The sequence below is a fragment of the Aedes aegypti genome, chromosome 1, assembly GCF_002204515.2.
Source record: "Aedes aegypti strain LVP_AGWG chromosome 1, AaegL5.0 Primary Assembly, whole genome shotgun sequence".
Taxonomy (NCBI): domain Eukaryota; kingdom Metazoa; phylum Arthropoda; class Insecta; order Diptera; family Culicidae; genus Aedes; species Aedes aegypti.
Window position 1 is genome coordinate 277,634,369 of NC_035107.1, and position 19,046 is coordinate 277,653,414.

Below are 19,046 nucleotides of genomic sequence, written 5' to 3' on the forward strand. Positions count from 1 at the left end.
ATTGAATAGTTGAATTTTCGTAACACGGACACATTTTGACGGCGCACTGGTTGCAATGCTCCTCGCCCGATGAGGTTTGCGGTGACGATGACGATGGGCGCTTCAACAAGCGGCTTCAGTCGCGGCGGCGTGTTGTTGTTCCATTCGCGTTCCATTGAAAACTGAGCTGAGAATGCGAAAGGCACTCGAGATTTGCTCGCCCACCATGTTCACAGTCTGACGGCAAAAAGAAGAATGAGCGAAGAAGCAGGAAATGGTCTGCTTTTATAGTGCGAAGCGGAACGCAAAAGAAGCGTGAAAAACTGCTTGCACGTGATTGGTTGCGTAAGAGAGGGGTCGACATTTTCCAAATTTTCAATAGTTTATTGTCGATATTCAATAGTTTTCTCCATTCGAGGAAATTGCTGTATACATTTCCGACCGATTGGAGGGAAAATTTTTAAAATCTATCGTTAAATATATTGCCGTAAGACGTAGTTAACGTTAATATTGCCGTAAGACGTAGTTAACGTCAAAAGCTACTCTAGCTATTCAAGAAAAGCTATACAAGACACCAAAACTTTCCAATCTATCTTGTGGGAATGAGCTTTTTCTGGAAAGAGTACTGCCAGCTTGAGCAGAAAAAGTATTCCTAGCTTTGAGGAATAAAAATCAGCATCTACAAAAAGTAATAAGCTATTGAGAAGAAATTTGTTCACTTTTTATGCAAAAGCTTTCAGCATCATCGAGAGAAGCTGCATATTGTTTGCAAATGAAGCTATCTTGCTCCTTAAAGAGAAGCTTTCCAGCTTCTGGAAGCAAAGCAATCCAGCATCTTTGAATGAAGCTTTCCAGTTCTGGAAAGAAGTTATCTAGCTTCTTCCGAAAGAGAAGCTTTCGTGATTCTGGAAGAGACGCTTTTCTGCTCATGGAAGAGAAGCTTTCCAACTGCTGGAGGAGAAGCTTTCCAGCTTTCAGGAAGAAAAGTCCATCAAGCTTTTGGAAAAGAAGCTTGTAAGCGAGTTTAAAGAAAGCTTTCCAGCATCAAGAGGAGAAGCTTTTCAGCTTCTGGGGGAGACGCTTTCCAGCTTCTGCAGGGGAAGCTTTCCAGCTTCTGGAATAGGACCTTTCAGCTTCTAGAAAAGAAGCTTCAAGCTTCTGTAAGAAAAGCTGCCCAGCTTTTGTAAGAGAAGGGTTCCAGACTCTGGAAGAGAAGCTTTCCAACTTCTGGAAGAGAAGTTTCCAGCTTCTAGAAAAAAAGCTTTACTGCTTCTAAAGGAGAAGCTTCCCAGTTTCTGGAAGCTAGACTGCAAAAGAAGCTTTACAGCTTAAGGAAAAGATGCTTTCCAGCTTCTGGAAGAGCAACTTCCCAGTTTCTAGAAGAAAAGTGTTCCTGCTTCTAAAGCAGAAGCTTCTCAGTTTCTGGAGAAAAAAAAGCTTCTCAGCTTTTGGAAAAGAAGATTTTCATCTTCCAGAAAACGAGCTTTTGGAATTGAAATTTTTCAGCTTGTGGAAGATAAGCTTTCCAGCTTCGGCAAAACAAGCTTTCCAGCTACAGGAAAAGAGCTTTCCAGGTACAGGAAGAAGTTTTCTAGCTTCCGGAAGAGAAGCTTACCAGATTCTGGAACAGAAGCTTTCCAGCTTCTGGAATAAAAATTTTCTAGCTTCCGGAAGAGAAGCTTACCAGGTTCTGGAAGAGAAGCTTCTCAGCTTCTGGAAAAGAAGCTTTCCAGCTTCTGGAAGAGAAAATTTCCAGCTTATGGAAGAGAAGCTTTCCAGCTCCTGGAAGAACAATTTTGTAGCTTCTGGAAGAGAAGCTTTCCAGCTGCTGGAAGAGAAGCTTTCATGCTTTTGGAAGAGAAGTTTCCAGCTTCTGGAAGAGAAGCTTTCCAGCTTCTGGAAAAGAAGCTTTCCAGCTTCAGGTAGAGAAGCTTTTCAGGTTCTGGGAGAGAAACTTTTCAGCTTATGGAGGAGAAACTTTTCAGCTTCTTGGAGAGAAGCTTTCCTTATTCTGGAAAAGAAGCTTTCCTGATTCTGGAAAAGAAGCTTTCCTGATTCTGGAACAAAAGTTCTCCAGCATCTGAAAAGAAGCTTTCCAGCTTCTGGAAGAGAAGCTTTCCAGCTTCTGGAAGAGAAGCTTTCCAGCTTCTTAATGAGAAGCTTTCCAGCTTTTGGATGAGAAGCTTTCCAGCTTCTAAAAAAAAAGCTTTACTGCTTCTTAAGGAGAAGCTTCCCAGTTTCTGGAAGACAAGCTTTGCAGCTTCTGGAAAAGAAGCTTTCCAGCTTAAGAAAAAGATGCTTTCCAGATTCTGGAAGAGAAGCTTCCTAGTTTCTAGAAGAAAAGCGTTCCTGCTTCTAAAGTAGAAGCTTCTCAGTTTCTGCAGAAAAAAAAGCTTCTCAGCTTTTGGAAAAGAAGATTTTCAACTTACGGAAAACTTCTGGGAGAGAAGTTTCCAGCATCTGGAAGAGAAGCTTTCCAGTTTCTAGAAGAGAAGCTTTTCAGCTTGTGGAAGAGTAGCTTCCAGCTTCAGGAAGAGAAATTTTTCAGCTTCTGAGAGAGAAGCTTTCCTGACTCTGGAAAAAAAATTTGGAACAGAAGTTCTCCAGTATCTGCAAGGAAAGCTTTTCAGCTTCTGGAATAAGAGCTTCCCAGATTTTGGAATATTAATTTCCAGCTTCTGGAAGAGCAGACTTTTAGCTTCTGGAAAAGAAGCTTTCTAGTTCTGGAAGAGAAGCTTTCCAGCTTCTGGAAGAAATGCTTTCCAGCTTCTGGTAGAGGAGCTTTCCAGCTTCTGGAAAAAAAGCTTTCCAGTTTCTGGACGTGAACATTTTCAGCTTCTGAAAGAGAATCTTTACTGCTTCTGGAAGAGAAATTTTTCAGCTTCTGGAAGACAAGCTTTCCAGCTTCTGGAAGAGAAGCATTCTATTTTCTGGAAGAAAAGCTTTCCAGCTCCTGGAAGAAAAGTTTTCCAGCTTCTGAAAGAGAAGTTTTTCAGCTTCTTGAAAAGAAGCTCTCCAGCTTCTGGAAAAGGAGCTCTCCAGCTGCTGGAAGATAAGCTTCTCATCTTCTGGAAAAGAAGCTTCCCAGCTTCTGGAAGAGAACTTTTCCACCTTTGGGAAAAGAAGCTTTTAAGATTTTGAACGAGAAGCTTTCCAGCTTTCGGAAGAGAAACTTTCCAGCGTCTGGAAGAGAAGCTTTCCAGTTTCTGGACGTGAAAATTTCCACCTTCTGAAAGAGAATCTTTACTGCTTCTGGAAAAGAAAATTTTCAGCTTCTGGAAGAGAAGCTTTCCAGCTTCTGGAAGAGAAGCTTTTCAGCGTCTGGAAGAGAAGCTTACCAGCGTCTGGAAGTGAAGCTTTCCAGCTTCTGGAGGAGAAGCATTCTAGTTTCTGGAAGAAAAGCTTTCCAGTTTCTGGAAGAGAAGCTTCTGAAAAGAAGTTTTCCAGCTTCTTGAAGACAAGCTCTCCAGTTATGGAAGAGAAGCTTTCCAGGTTCTGCAACAAAAGCTTTCCAGCTTCTGGAAGAGAAGCATTCCAGTTACTGGAAAAGAAGGTTTCCAGTTTCTGGAATAGAAGTTTTCTAGCTTCTGAAAGAGAAGTTTTTCAGCATCTGAAAGAGAAGTTTTTCAGCTTCTTGAAAAGAAGCTTCCCAGCTTCTGGAAGAGGAGCTCTCCAGCTGCTGGAAGATAAGCTTCTCATCTTCTGGAAAACAAGCTTTCCAGCTTCTGGAAAAGAAGCTTTTCAGCTTCTGGAAGATAATTTTTCCACCTTTTGGAAAAAAAGCATTTCAGATTTTGAACGAGAAACTTTCTAGCTTCTGGAAGAGAAGCTTTTCAGCTTCTGGAAGAGAAGTTTTTCAGCTTCTTGAAAAGAAGCCTTCCAGCTTCTGGAAGAGGAGCTCTCCAGCTGCTGGAAGATAAGCTTCTCATCTTTTGGAAAAGAAGAAGATAATTTTTCCACCTTTTGGAAAAAAAGCATTTCAGATTTTGAACGAGAAACTTTCTAGCTTCTGGAAGAGAAGCTTTTCAGCTTCTGGAAGAGAAGCTCTCCAGCTTCTGGAAGAGAAGCTCTCCAGCTTCTGGAAGAGAAGCTCTCCAGCTTCTTGAAGAGGAGCTCTCTAGCTTCTGGAAGAGACGCTCTTCAGCATCTTGAAGAGAAGCTCTTCAGCGTTTTGAAGAGAACTTTTCGAGCTTCTGGAAAAGAAGCTTTTTAGCTTATGAAAGAGAAGCATTACAGCTTCTGGTGAGAAGCTTCCAAGCTTCAGAGAGATCTGTTTTCATGCTTTTGAAACAAAAGTTTTCCATACTCTTAAAGAGAAGCTTACCAGCTGATGAAATAGAAGCTTTACAGTTCCTGGAAGAGAAGTTATCTTCCAGCATCTAGATAGGATGTTCACGCACAACGCGAACGGTGTGCAACATTTCAACCCTGATCAGTTCAGTCATCGTTTTCACCATCTTGTTGATCCTCTCTATGTAATCCATTCCCCCATATTCCCATTCATGTAAAACAAACCACATAGCTAACCTCGAGTCGCCGCGAGTATTTCGGCTACCACAACTAACAAGCACCCTTTCCTACCTGAACCTCACAAACACACACACACTACTTCACGCAACCCTATCGACAAACTTGAGCTCTCCATCATCACACCACCCGGACCACCGATTGCAGCATCCAGTACATAAGACAGTGGAAATTTCCATCGCAAACCCACCGCTGCGCATGCAATGTTCTTGGCTACCTGCAACCTATATAAGGAGATTGCATGTGCAAGAAATTCATTCAGTATTTAGTCTTTAGCCGTTGTATGGCACGCGTAATAAACCGTCGTAGTTCGAAAACCGATACAAAAGTGTTTCCCTCACCGAAAGCAGCCCAACCTAGTAGTCCTTTTCAGGACTGTTGCTAGAAATCATTTTCACAGTCTGAGCTATCGACACCCCAGGCATTCCTTCAGGGGAAGGAATTGGCCGATCATCCCTGGCATTCCGAAGAGGAATTGGCCGCCGAAGCAGGGATCCTTCAACCGAAAGGATTGCCCTCGTCCTCTACTGTCCGTGATCGGACATTTTGGTCCTTCGAGCCGGATCTGAGTGATCCGGATCCAGCGTGTTGCACCCGCAACCGTGGCTTGGCAATCAACCGATTGCCCATCGTTCCCGTTGTTCCCGTCGATGCTCAGCAGAGTTGTTAAGAAAAATATTCCTCGCTGCTTCGATGAGGGAAATTGCCTTCCGTAAGTGCGAAAGTAAGTCGCGAGTGAAAAACGTAAGTGCAAAAGTAAGATGTGAGTGAAAAACTGTTCCGAGAGTGCGTGGAATCATCGCCGCGGAAGTGAAAATCGATCCACCAGTGAGAAAAGTTGCCACGTGTGCATCTTGTTGAAGGTGTCGAAACACGTTCGTACCTGTCGTCGTCGTGCGGAAGCGAAACGCACCATCGCCGTGTTCGATGCTGATCGAGCACACACCAACGAAAACCGACCAGAAGGAGAGGATGGCGGAGCTGAAATCGCTTGTTCACCTACGCGGACAGGTGAAAGCGAAAGTGACGCGCATCCGCAATTCCGTCGAAGAAGCATCCGGAGCAGGAGCAGTGCAGTTGGATTTGATCCAGCTGAAGCTGTACCAGCGAAATTTGGAAACCCACTACAGGGAGTATTGTGAGTTGCATCGCCAAATTGTGACTCTGACGCCCGCCGAGAAGCTGATCGAGCAGGATGAAGCGTACATCGTGTTTGAAGCCCAGCACAACGAAACCTGCATGCTAGTCGAAACGCTAATCCAGTCCATGACCGACACCACCGACATGAGACTGCAACGAAGAAGCCAGCAAGAAGAAGCACCCCGCATCATTGTCCAGCAGCAACCGCTGAAAGCACCCATCCCCACGTTCGATGGGAAACCAGAGAACTGGCCACGCTTCAAAGCCATGTTTCTCGACGTGATGAGGACCTCCACCGATTCCGACGCCATCAAGCTCTACCACCTTGATCGAGCATTGATCGGCAGTGCAGCGGGAATCATCGATGATTGCACCATGCAATCCAACAACTACGCCCACGCATGGAAGCTGCTGGAAGAACGATTCGAAGACAAGCGCCTCATCGTAGATACTCACATCTTGGGTATGCTACACCTGAAGAAGATGACCCGACCCAGTGCTAAGGAGCTCCGTGAACTGATCGACGATGTAACCCGGCACATCGACGGTCTGACCCTGATGGAGGAGCAAATGCTTGGAATGTCCGAGCGTTTCGTCGTGAACCTGGTTGCGACAGCGTTGGACAACCGAACCCGGATGGAGTGGGAATCCACGGTGCCCCACAAGCAAATTCCCACCTACAACGAGACCATGGACTTCCTGAAGAAGCGTTGTTCAATCCTCGAGCGATGTGAAGACGCAATCGAGAAGCCCACCGTGAAGCCGATCCCAGCGAAGAGTTCCAGCCAAATGAAGACCTTTGCTGTTACCGAACCAGCAGAACCGACCTGCCAAGTGTGTGGCAACGGAAGCCACCCAATCTTCAAGTGCGACGCCCTCCGCAAGATGTCCGTTCCTGAACGAGAAGCCAAGGTAAGAGAGCTCAAGTCTTGCTTTAATTGTTTGCGAACGGGTCACAGGAGTAGTGCGTGTAAATCCATCTTTAACTGTTGGAAATGTGAAGGTCGACACCACACCCTTCTCCACCCTAACGAATCTGATGTGTCTCCGCCCAAATCCAAATCCGATGATTCGGATTCCGAAATCAAAATCCCATCTAATACAGTCCACTTCTGCCGTCTATCCTACCAAGAAAATCCACCACATGTACAACAGTCTTTTGATGACCGCAATGGTTCAAGTGTTCGATGCCAATGGTGAACTTCAGCCTTGTCGAGTCTTCCTCGATAGTGGTTCCCAAGCAAATATTGTTTCGCGTAAACTTGTCCAATCCCTGAAACTCCCTCGGCTCGCAACAAAGGTTGATATTGTTGGAGCCAACAACCAAACATCATCCCTATCAGAAGTAGCGAAGCTTAGAATCCAATCTCGTTGTTCCGACTACAGTGCGCAGTTAGAGTGTCTTGTTGCCGATCAAGTCACTGGCCCAATACCGTCAGCTCCCATCGATATCAAATCATGGAACATTCCACCCGGATTTGCCCTTGCCGATCCAAATTTCCACATTCCCAGTGAAATCGATCTCCTCATTGGCATTCAGCACTTCTTCAAGCTGATGATGCCAGGACAAATCAAACTCTCCGACGATCTTCCTATCCTCCAAGAAACCCGTCTTGGATGGGTGGTCGCTGGAGCTGTTAATTCTGCTCGTGCTAAGCCAGACAAATACACAGTTGGTGTACAGTCGTTAACCGGTCAACTGAATCCCTCCTGTCAAAACTGTCCGCCCCGTCATACAGTGTATAGTTCCACAGATGATCTCCCTCTCGATTCGCCTGATTTTTCATTTTTCCCAAAACGATCAATCGCACGAAAAAGAAGCCCTGTTTATCCGTTTGTTTCCCAAAACCTCGAAGATACGCAATACATGAAACAGATCCGTCAGTCCACAAACCCACAAAGTTGTCAGTTATCAATCCAAATGAATGAGCCCCTGAAATCCAAACAGTCACGGAATCCTCCACCCACAAGTGCTGAAAACCCTCTTTACGATCTTCTGCTAGAATCCCGACAGTCTTTGGTGAATTCCCGTTCTTTCCCCAGTAACTGTAACCGTAAGACTAATTCGTCCACACTACTCGTTAACCAGAATAAAACCATTGCAACCAAACTCACCGTAATCAATCCAGGTCAACAACGTCCGCTTTCCGTTAATACCGTTAATGTAAGTAATTCCGCTAATTTGTCAGATACCCAGCCCGTAATGAATCCAAAATTCGCTGTAGAATCAATGCCTTTAAATCCACCGGTTTCACACTTTTCGCTGGCGGGAGAATGTTCACGCACAACGCGAACGGTGTGCAACATTTCAACCCTGATCAGTTCAGTCATCGTTTTCACCATCTTGTTGATCCTCTCTATGTAATCCATTCCCCCATATTCCCATTCATGTAAAACAAACCACATAGCTAACCTCGAGTCGCCGCGAGTATTTCGGCTACCACAACTAACAAGCACCCTTTCCTACCTGAACCTCACAAACACACACACACTACTTCACGCAACCCTATCGACAAACTTGAGCTCTCCATCATCACACCACCCGGACCACCGATTGCAGCATCCAGTACATAAGACAGTGGAAATTTCCATCGCAAACCCACCGCTGCGCATGCAATGTTCTTGGCTACCTGCAACCTATATAAGGAGATTGCATGTGCAAGAAATTCATTCAGTATTCAGTCTTTAGCCGTTGTATGGCACGCGTAATAAACCGTCGTAGTTCGAAAACCGATAACAAAAGTGTTTCCCTCACCGAAGCAGCCCAGCTAGTAGTCCTTTTCAGGACTGTTGTTAAGAAATCATTTTCACAGTCTGAGCTATCGACACCCCAGGCATTCCTTCAGGGGAAGGAATTGGCCGATCATCCCTGGCATTCCGAAGAGGAATTGGCCGCCGAAGCAGGGATCCTTCAACCGAAAGGATTGCCCTCGTCCTCTACTGTCCGTGATCGGACATAGGAAGTTTTCCAGATTCTGAAAGAGAATATTTCAAGCTTAACGAAGAGAAACTATTCACCTTCTGGAAGAGATAAGCTTTCCAGCTTCGGCAAGTTTAGCTCTCCAACTTCCATAAACCAAAGCTTTTCAGCCTCTGGAAGAGATGATTACCAGCTTCTGAAAGAAAATTTTTCCAGCTTCTTGAAGAGAAGCTCTCCAGCATTTGGAGAGTAGTTCTCCAGCATTTGGAAGACAAGTTTTCCAGCTTCTGGAAGAGAAGCTTTCCAGCTTCTGGAGGAGAAGTTTCCAATTTCTGGAAGAGAAAATTTTCAGTTTCTGAAAGAGAAGCTTTTCTTATTCTGGGAGGAAAGTTTTCAGCATCTGGAAGAGAAGCTTCCAGGAGTGTTCCAGCTAGCTTCTGGAAGAGAAATTTTCGACATTCTGGAAGAGAAGCTCTCCATCATTTGGGAGAGAAGCTTTACAGCTTTTGGAAGAAAAATTCTCGAACTTCTGAAAGAGAAGCATTCCAGGTTCTGTAAAAGAGCTGTCCTGCTTTTGTATACTAGCTTTCTTGTGTCCGAAATATTAGGCTAAATTTTTGGAATGTATCTTTTTTTAGTTACTGGAAATACGCATTTATGTTTCTGGGAAAAATATTAATATTCTTTTTTTAGAAGCTTTTCAAGCATTTATGATAAGTATTTATATCGTCTGGAATGAACTTTGTCAATTTGAAAGAATTTTTTTTTGTTGAAAATCGCCCATTTTTTATCACGTTTTGGAGAAAGTTTTTCCAGCATTTTCGAAAAAAAAAAACTTCTTCAGCTGTTTGTGAGAAGCGTTCCCTGCTTTTCGAAAGTAGTATTTGTGTCTTTTTTCAAAAGACACATTACCAGTTTGTGCAAAGGAGGTTTTTCATCACTCAATAAAAAAACTTAAAAGATTTTTCTATGAATTTTTCACGCCAACTCTTCAAAACACTACCAGTAAAAAGCAGCTTGTCAGATTTTTTGAAGCTTTTGTGGCTTTAAAAACTTTTTTTAAAGCCACACCTTCTTATGGGCCTTTTGATTCCCGAAAAGAGTTTTCTCAGCATCTTAGAAAAGACTTCTCAGCGGACCAGCTCCTGGTCATAAATTTTAAAGATTCTGTAAAAAATGCTATTAGGATTTTTGTATGATGCCTCCCTTTGTTCTAAATAAAAGCTTAAAGTTTATCAGCTGAATGAAGTTTAAAAGGACAAAAACTGTACACATTCGTTAAAGCATTTATTGATTCAGCCCCAGCCCTTAAACACAAATCAAATCCAACACTATCAGATAAGAGATAGAGAAACTCAGCCAATGAAAGAAAAAAGAAAGTTAACTCCAAAGCAATTCTTATTTTCCAAAGTCCATTGCCAATCAAGTAGAAACGTCGAGTGCACTCCACTCAATCCAGTCCGAACCCCAGTCGAACGCCTTCCAAAGAGAATGAAAAAAAGAAAAGGTGTTCACGTCCCGATTCATTTTCCTCAACACCCTCTCACTGAAGAAGGGTGACCGACCATCCATTCTGGGACGTGTCGAAACCGGAGGGTGGGGTAGATTTCCACCAAACCTCGAGTCCCCGTATCGCGTCCTTCCTTGGAGAGAAGGTCAAGTGGCTTCGGGTCGTGCGGTTTTCGCTGAGCTGTTCTCAAATCGAAAGGGTTCGACTGACTGCTTCTTGGTCGTTCGGTTAGTTGGTTGGGGTGTCGTGTTGCTTGTTTTGGCTCCGTTTTGCTTCGGTTTCTATTCAGCAGTCGATAGCTTTCATGTTATGATGACCATTTGCAAGAAACGTTGCACAGCGGGCTATAACACTGTGAAGTAATGTTTTTTTTTTTAATATTGCTCAATTTGTCTTATAATGACTATTTGTTATCTAAAACCTGGGAAAATACAAATCAGAGCGAACTGTTGGAATCTTAATTAGAAATTTGAAACCTTTTGAGTCATTGAATCGCCAAGTGGCTCAGTAGATCATTTGGAAAAGCACTCGTCTAGCATACAAGAATCGAGGGTTCAAATCTCACCTGAGCACGAAGATTTTTTTTATTTTTTTCCATCTTTACCACGCCTAATAAGTTTATTAATTTACTTTTTTATGGAAATAGGTATAACATTATGATTTAGTGGGTTCTAAAAGTTGTGCTTATAGCCTTTATGTCCATTTTTGCCCACTGTGCATCGGTGCAGCTCTGACATTAGCTTGGTCGGGGCAGATTGGACTATCCGGGGCGTGGGAAAATCCGTGCGGCTTACCATGGTCAGGATGAGCTGGAAGGTCGAAACGGTGTGCGGGTGTGTATCAAGATGAAAGCATAAAGATAAAATTTTATTGAAACATTGCTGTAAAAGAATTATTTGATGATACCGGGGGTTGGCTAACAGCAATGTGGTTTCCTCAGCTAAGAACCGATGCAAAGTGGTTGCTGAAGCTTCACCGAAGACATAGATTGACTTTACCAAATCCATTACCATCCGGGGAACCATGCACCGAACCACATCATTTGCTTCTTGGTTAGAGTTACACTCTAGAGAAGATGGACTTGGACATGGTGGTGATGAAGGAGTGGTAATGTAAGCGATATCAAACTCAATGAGACGTTTCGCATCGCTGACGATCCTCGGGCTCAGAAGGAATGTCACATCGAATTAACTCAAGGACGAAGGGATGGCGAGAAGACGTTCATTGAATCGGTGATTCTTCTTCTTCTCCTCGTGCTGCTACTTGGCAATATTTCTTCCCCTAATCAGCCAGATTACTGGCCATGAAGAGCTTCGGAACAAGTTTTCCGCTTTGGTGACGATGACGACGACGACGACGACGACGAAAACGACAAAGGGCCATCTCATGTGCTCACGAGCGAGATTAATCCCGCTGACAAGGCTCGGAGGGAAACTTTCGCAGCTTTCGGATGTTTTTCTGGCAATGAAGAGGGAGAAAAATCACCAATGGGCAACTTCATTGGATCCGATATGAAGAAGCGATATGTGTGCAAGAAAATAAACACGGCATTAATTGGAATTAGCAGATTAGTTTGGTTGGTTTATTGTGTTTATGAGAGAGCATATTTTCCGAAGAAATAATTCGGCCATTTCGGATCTGTGATGGTTCAGTTTGTTGGGTAAACAACTTTTTTGCTCTTTGGAGGCATAATAAATAGATTCATTTCTAGGAATATAACATAGGAGAACTTTTTAAACTTCAACGTTTTTTTTCCATGCGTCATCCGATTTTTAAATCAATGATGGCAAGGTTCAATCAAATTCCAGAAATTTCTCATTTGAATTTCATTAAAGCGTTCTTACAATAATGTGGGTTTTTTTTTTTTTTGACAATGTATCTGATGACAAATATGTTGTGGGAATTGCAGAAAATTTCCTCTTCCAGAAACTTAAAAGCTTTTCGTTCAGAAGCTGAAAAGCTTCTTTTCTAGGAGCTAGCAAGCGTTTCTTCAAGATCCTGGAAAGCTTCTCTTCTAAAATCTGGAAAGCATTTATTCCAGAAGCTGGAAAGTTTCTCCTCGAGACGCTGGAAAGCTTCTCTTGCAAAAGCTGGGAATTTTCTCTTCCAGAAGTTGGGAAGCTTCTCTTCTCAAATATGGAAAGCTTATTTTCCAGAAGTTCGAAAGCTTTCCTTCCAGAAGCTCGAAATGCATCTCTTCAGTAGCTTGAAATGTGCCTTCGAGTGTCACTTTCTCTAGTTTTTCTTCATTTAGTATTGATTTTTTCATGTGCTACAAAAGAACAACACACATTATCACCCCTCGTAGTATCCTTCAAGTCATCCCCTTCAAAGCTCATATGAAGACACAGAACCCCATCCACCACCTTCGCAGCAACAGCAGTGCGTGAGACAATCAACTTTCTTGTTTGTACCTCTGTGGACAAGATAGTGGACCTTCGCACGTCCAGCCGCATGCCCAGCAAGTGAAAGAGCATTCCGTAACGTGTGAGGCTTCTTCCTTCTGTCGATGCCACGACAGTCCAGTTCATCGTAATCGAATTGCAGCCAACCTACGCCCGATCTTGTTTACCTCACTTCTGCGTTCGTAATTAGAGTTGTGCGCCGAAATGTATTTAATCGGCAGCAGTGTTATACACGCAAATTTGATTGAAACATTTTTCCTGGAGTCTTTGAAAAAAAAAAAGAAATATCTAGGTACAGTAAACTCTGAAAAAAATCTGGGAATAAATGTTAGTGTAATCCATGTGGAAATTTTGGTAGAAGTTCTCATAAAAAGAACCACGAGAAAACTCCTCAATTATCCCTTCGAGAAATATTACCACAATAAGGTGGAAGAGTTCGAGGAGTAATTTTTGGAAGAGTTCTGCAATGATCTTCAAACCAGTGGCGTAGCTAGAGATTTGGGGGCCCGGTGCGGAGGTAGATTTGTAGACCCCTCAAATAGAGATTTTCTAAATATGCCTTATATTACCGAGCATTCAACATTTTTAAGAAATTTTCGTGATTAAAATATCAAAATATATTCTGCCGATAAAAAGTAACCCATACGAGGTCGCAGTCAGGATTTCCGTAAGGAAGTAGTTTTTGATTCTATGCCTTGTGGTATCAAACAATACCCTGTGAACCACGTATCGTATAAGAATGTGCATCCAAAATCACATATTTGTACGTCAAAAATCAGAATCGTACAAGATGCCAAATTAAGTGTTATCAATGTCAATAATGCGATTCATAAACGACAATGTGTGGTGACAACAAAACATGTCGTAAATATTGCAACATAAATCGCGACAAGTTGTATAAACTGACAGATCATATATCCATTCAGAAAGCATCATATGAAGGGTCTCAAAAAACAACAAAGCAAGTTTCGCTGTACATAAAACATGTTAATATGGCCAAATAACCACTTTGGTAGGTATATAGCCTTTTCATGCATTCTATACGATTTGATTGATTCACATAGAATGATGTATAACAAAAGATAAACCAACCAATTCCCAATAAGAAGTAATTAATTCATAAGGTTATGTTTAAAAGAATCTTTATTTTTGGATAACTTTCTGTATGTTGTACGGATTTTGTTGAACACTTCGAAGACTCGTGGAAAAAAAATGTTGGAGCAATTCATAACAAAGCAAGTGGTGAAATTGCTCTACAACTTTCAATTCTAGTTGCGCAAATCACTAAGTTTTTGTATCCTTATAGACATTTTTTGAATACACCTTAAAAAAAATATTTTCCTAGAACACTGTGAAATTTCCTTAAATTCATGGATTTTTTTTAAAGAAATTCCTTATAGAAAGGCACGCAAGAATAATTAAAAACATTTTTTTTAATTGGTAGAATCGCTTAGAACTTTCTGGAAAAATCACTGCTTTTTTCACTTAAAGAACTCCTTGTAGTAATGATCAAATCCAAGAAGTGCTCCCTGGAGATAAAAATAAAAGACGTATCTATAAGTATTTCCAATTATCAGTAAATTATCACAACTTGATCAGTACGGTCGCGTGAGTTTGTTTACTAAAAACTCAAATCGAGTTATTTCTCTTGAAAACGGTCGAAATTAATTGTGATTTTCACATCGTGAAAGGTACTAGAGGTTTTCCTAATAGTCAATAGTGTTTTCCACTAAATCATAGACGCTAAAGTGAAGTTCTGTTGCAAATTGTGAACGTGTTTTGTTGACATAGAAGCCGCAGTACATCACTAGCACGGAACCCGTCGTGTTTGTGGTTTCCTTTTTGGCTGCATCTCGTCGAGAGCATTAAAAACATCCAATAGTATTGGTTAGTTACAACACGTCCTAGCCGGATGGATGGTCATTCCAGACCACCCCCTAGTGATCCACCGGACAGCAGTCGATGCCCGGGATGGATGATTGGTGATGACGAGCTACAACACACAATAGCACTGCAAATGAGAGTGAGAACAAGTGCAGCAAGTACTGAGGAAAATGAATTTCATCTCCCTACGGACCCTTTCGTGATTGGAAATGCAGTAATGCTAGCTGTCGGTCCAGCAAATGCTCGGAAAGTGACGGCATCAAAAGAGGCGCGTGGAACTCGTTACATTTTAAGGACCAACTCCAAAATGATCAGCGAACAGCTTCAAAAGATTACTGAGCTGCCAGACAAAACTCCAGTTGAAATTGTTCCACATCCAACGCTCAACGTCGTTCAAGGGATAGTTTATGACTTGGATACGATCAACCACACCGAAGAATACATGTTGAGCAATTTGAGGACACAGGGTATTTGTTCAGTTCGGCGCATCAAAAAACGTAAGGGAGAAGCATATCAGAATACACCGCTTTCTGTTTTGTCGTTTCAAGGATCTGTTCTACCACAACATGTGTACTTTGGACTTCTGCGCATCCCAGTGCGAATGTACTACCCCTCCCCAATGCTTTGCTTCAGATGTGCCAACTATGGACACACTAAGAAAAAATGTGATAGCACCAAGTTCACTGAAGTTTGCCTCAACTGCTCCACTCAACATGATCACCCTGTCGGAGAAAACTGCCAAAACACTCCTTTTTGCAAACATTGTCAGGAAGGTCATACTCCGATCTCAAAAATCTGCCGCGTTTATCAAGAAGAGCAAGCTATAATCAAAACAAAGGTCGACCGTGGGCTATCCTATGGAGAAGCTCGTGCCAATTTCCGTGAAGCTAACAAGGCAACCACCTATGCCAACGTGCTTCAAAATCGTCTGCGTAATGATGAATCTGAAAAAGACAAGGTCATCAAAATGTTGCAACAAGAAGTGGAGTCATTACGGCAGGTAATTCTTGAACTTAAGCAAAAACGAGCGAACCCTAGCATCAGCGACAACAATGTACCAACTCAATCTAGTGCTCCCTCTACTAGTAAATTAGTACAACCCATTAAGAGTTTACCTGGTATCCCTGGTAAGACTCCTTCGGTGGCATTGTCACGCTTGAATTCCATTGAACAATGTCTTAAAACGTACACCGAAAACCAAGTACGAAGTTCTAATTCAAACCCGAATTTGGAATTGGAGCCGACGGACAGTATGGACTTCGAATCGAATAGAAATAACAAACGGAAAGGTAATAAAAACAAAACTGAACCGGAATCTCCTGAAAGAAAGAAAGGTATCGCTTCAAGCTCTAAGAAGAAATAATGGCCCACGAAACCTTTTCTGAAGACAACGACCACGCTATTGACCCGGACTCGAATTTTGGACAACTGAGATACATCTTTAAACAAAACTGCACAATGGACAACCAGCAAAATCAATCAAGTCTGTCGAAACACTCTGCCACGATACAACCTAAGCTATTTCGCAAATACGACTCTGTAAAAAGCTACAATTCTGATTCGCCAAGCGCGACGCATCCCACGTCAGCCCTGACCAGAGATGTTCCGGCCGAGGTCGATGAGCCTCTGGCGGCAGCTGACGTGGTTTGCCTATCTTCACAGGCAAGTACAGTATTATTTTCAAATTCGGACAACAACTTTCCGCGTGTACAACTTCTTGTAGATCACCCTAACAATGAGAACTGTGCATATACACCAGTACATAGTCCGTTCTCCTGTTCCCCAATATCTTCGGACTCCAACCACCATGGTCATTCGCAGTCGTCAACTGCGGCATTCGATTCGCCAAGCGCGAGGCATTCCACGTCGGCCCTGACCAGGGATGTACCGGTTATTACCGACGAGCCCCTGGCGGCAGCCGACGTGGCTTGCCTAAATCCACAGGCAAGTAAAATATCATATCGCTCTACAGACCCAAGTTTGTGCCGCCCTCAAATATTTGCAGGTCCTACAATTGAGAGATCCTCCATTCAGCGACCAGACATGGCAATCGCCTTGCCTGTCGAAGCGCTGGTCAATTCTGAGATGTACGATCAAATCCATCGCATCACCGCTGTTCCATCAACCAGCTACCACGTACGACTACTGCTATATCCAGCGGTTCCAAACAGCAACGATAACCCAGCGGTTCCAAATAGCAATCCTCATCGTCAGGAGCACAACGACCAGAGCAATACCAACATTAACGAATCTCTGACAGCATCACCGATCGAATCGACTGAATCGCGAAGAATACTCATGCTTCAGTGGAATGTCAGAGGTCTATGGGCTAATCATTCGGAGTTATCGCACTTCGTTAGCCAGAAGAAGCCAATTTCTATAAATCTTCAAGAAATGAAAACCGCAAGCGTAGAGCGTGTTTTGAGAGGAGAATATGAATGGAAATTAGCTGATCACAACATACGAAATGGCAAAGGAATGGCTGGACTGGGGATTCTGAAAGAAGTTCCCCACTACTTCTATGCTTTCAATTCCAATATTCCCATGTGTGCTGCTCGGTTGCACAATCCGTATAACGTTACAGTGGTTGCGTTTTATTTTCCAAATAACGCTCTTGACAAGGACATAATTGACGCAATGAATCTTTTACTGGCGACAACCGAACCTCCATATGTTATCGGAGGTGATGCCAATGCTGCTCACGAGGCTTGGGGTAGCTCTAAGGCGTCTCAGAGAGGACGGGCATTACTGTCATGGATTGTAGACAATGATATGGTTGTGCTTAATAACGGAACTCCTACTTTTCTCAGCGATGTCCATTGTACTTATTCAGCTATCGATATAACCATTGCTTCTAAGGGTATAGCTTCTAAATACAACTGGGAAGTCATAGACGATACTATGGGAAGTGATCATTTTCCCATTATCACTTTTTCAAATGAAACAATATCAAGACAAGGTTGCCGTAAACGGTGGCTCTATAAGGATGCAGACTGGAGGAAATTTGAACAATGTATCGACAAAATCTTACCAGTTGACATCGAAATTGACATCATGCACTTTGGTTCCACAATAACCAAGGCTGCTGAAAGCTCAATACCCAAATCTTCTGGTAAATTTGGAAGACAATCCGAAATATGGTGGACTGAGGAAGTAGCAAATGCAGTAAAAAGCCGACGTAAAATTCTCCGTGCAATGAAACGTCTAAATCCTGACGACCCCCGTAAAGAAGAAATGCGGAAAAGTTTTCAAACAGCTAGAGCCGAGGCGCGGAAAGTAATCGCCGAGGCTAAAAAAGTTTCATGGGATCTCTTTTGTCAAACGTTCTCGCCAACAACTAGTTCTGAACAAATTTGGGGTAACTTTAACCGGCTAAATGGTAAAAGAAAAGCAGGAGTTCGAACCATGATCATAGATAAAACCCACGTAACCAACCCAACTCAAATTGCAGAGCATTTCGCGAAGAATTTCGAGAGTATATCTCAGACAAATGATATACATTGCAGCCAAGAATACGATCGAACACGGGATGATGCGGATATAGAACCCTCTGTGCTAGATGCGAATTTCACACTGGAAGAATTGTTGCGAGCTATTGACTCTGCTAAAGGTTATTCAGCGGGAATTGATGATGTTGGCTATCCAATGATTAAGCATTTACCACTTCATGCAAAAATTAGTATGTTAAAAGCATACAATAAACTATGGAATGAAGGCATTTTTCCAGAAAAATGGAAAGAAGGAATAGTAATCCCTGTCCCGAAACCCGGTAAATCACTTCAACATGCGGACAGTTATCGCCCAATAACTCTTTTAAGTTGTATTGGGAAGATCTACGAACGACTCATCAATCACCGTCTTATAGTTCATCTGGAGGCTCATCAGCTATTGAACCAAAATCAGCATGCATTTCGGTCTGGAAAGGGAACCGCAACATATTTTGCAGATTTAAATGAAATATTGACTGACGCTCTCCAAAGAAACCTACACTGCGAATGCGCTCTTCTAGATCTGAAGAAAGCCTATGACACTACATGGCGACCTCATATAGTTCAACGAATTCGAGAGTTGGATCTTGGTATCAACATGACAAAAAGCATTGAGAGTTTTTTGAACAACAGATGCTTTCGTGTAGGGGCCCAGATAGCCGTAGCGGTAAACGCGCAGCTATTCAGCAAGACCAAGCTGAGGGTCGTGGGTTCGAATCCCACCGGTCGAGGATCTTTTCGGGTTGGAAATTCTCTCGACTTCCCAGGGCATAGAGTATCTTCGTACCTGCCACACGATATACGCATGCAAAAATGGTCATTGGCATAGTAAGCTCTCAGTTAATAACTGTGGAAGTGCTGATAAGAACACTAAGCTGAGAAGCAGGCTCTGTCCCAGTGGGGACGTAACGCCAGAAAGAAGAAGAAGAGATGCTTTCGTGTAAGTTTCGGTGGGGCACTGTCCTCATCAAAGATCCAAGAAAATGGTGTACCTCAGGGGTCGGTATTATCAGTTACGTTGTTTACTATTGTAATGGATACTGTGTTCAACGTGATCCCACCAAACGTTACAGCGCTGATTTATGCGGATGACATCTTGTTAATCACTGTTGGGAAAAAAGTCACCAGCACCAGAAAACGTCTTGATTCGGCAGTTCAAGCTGTCTGTGAATGGGCGAACAATATCCACTTTG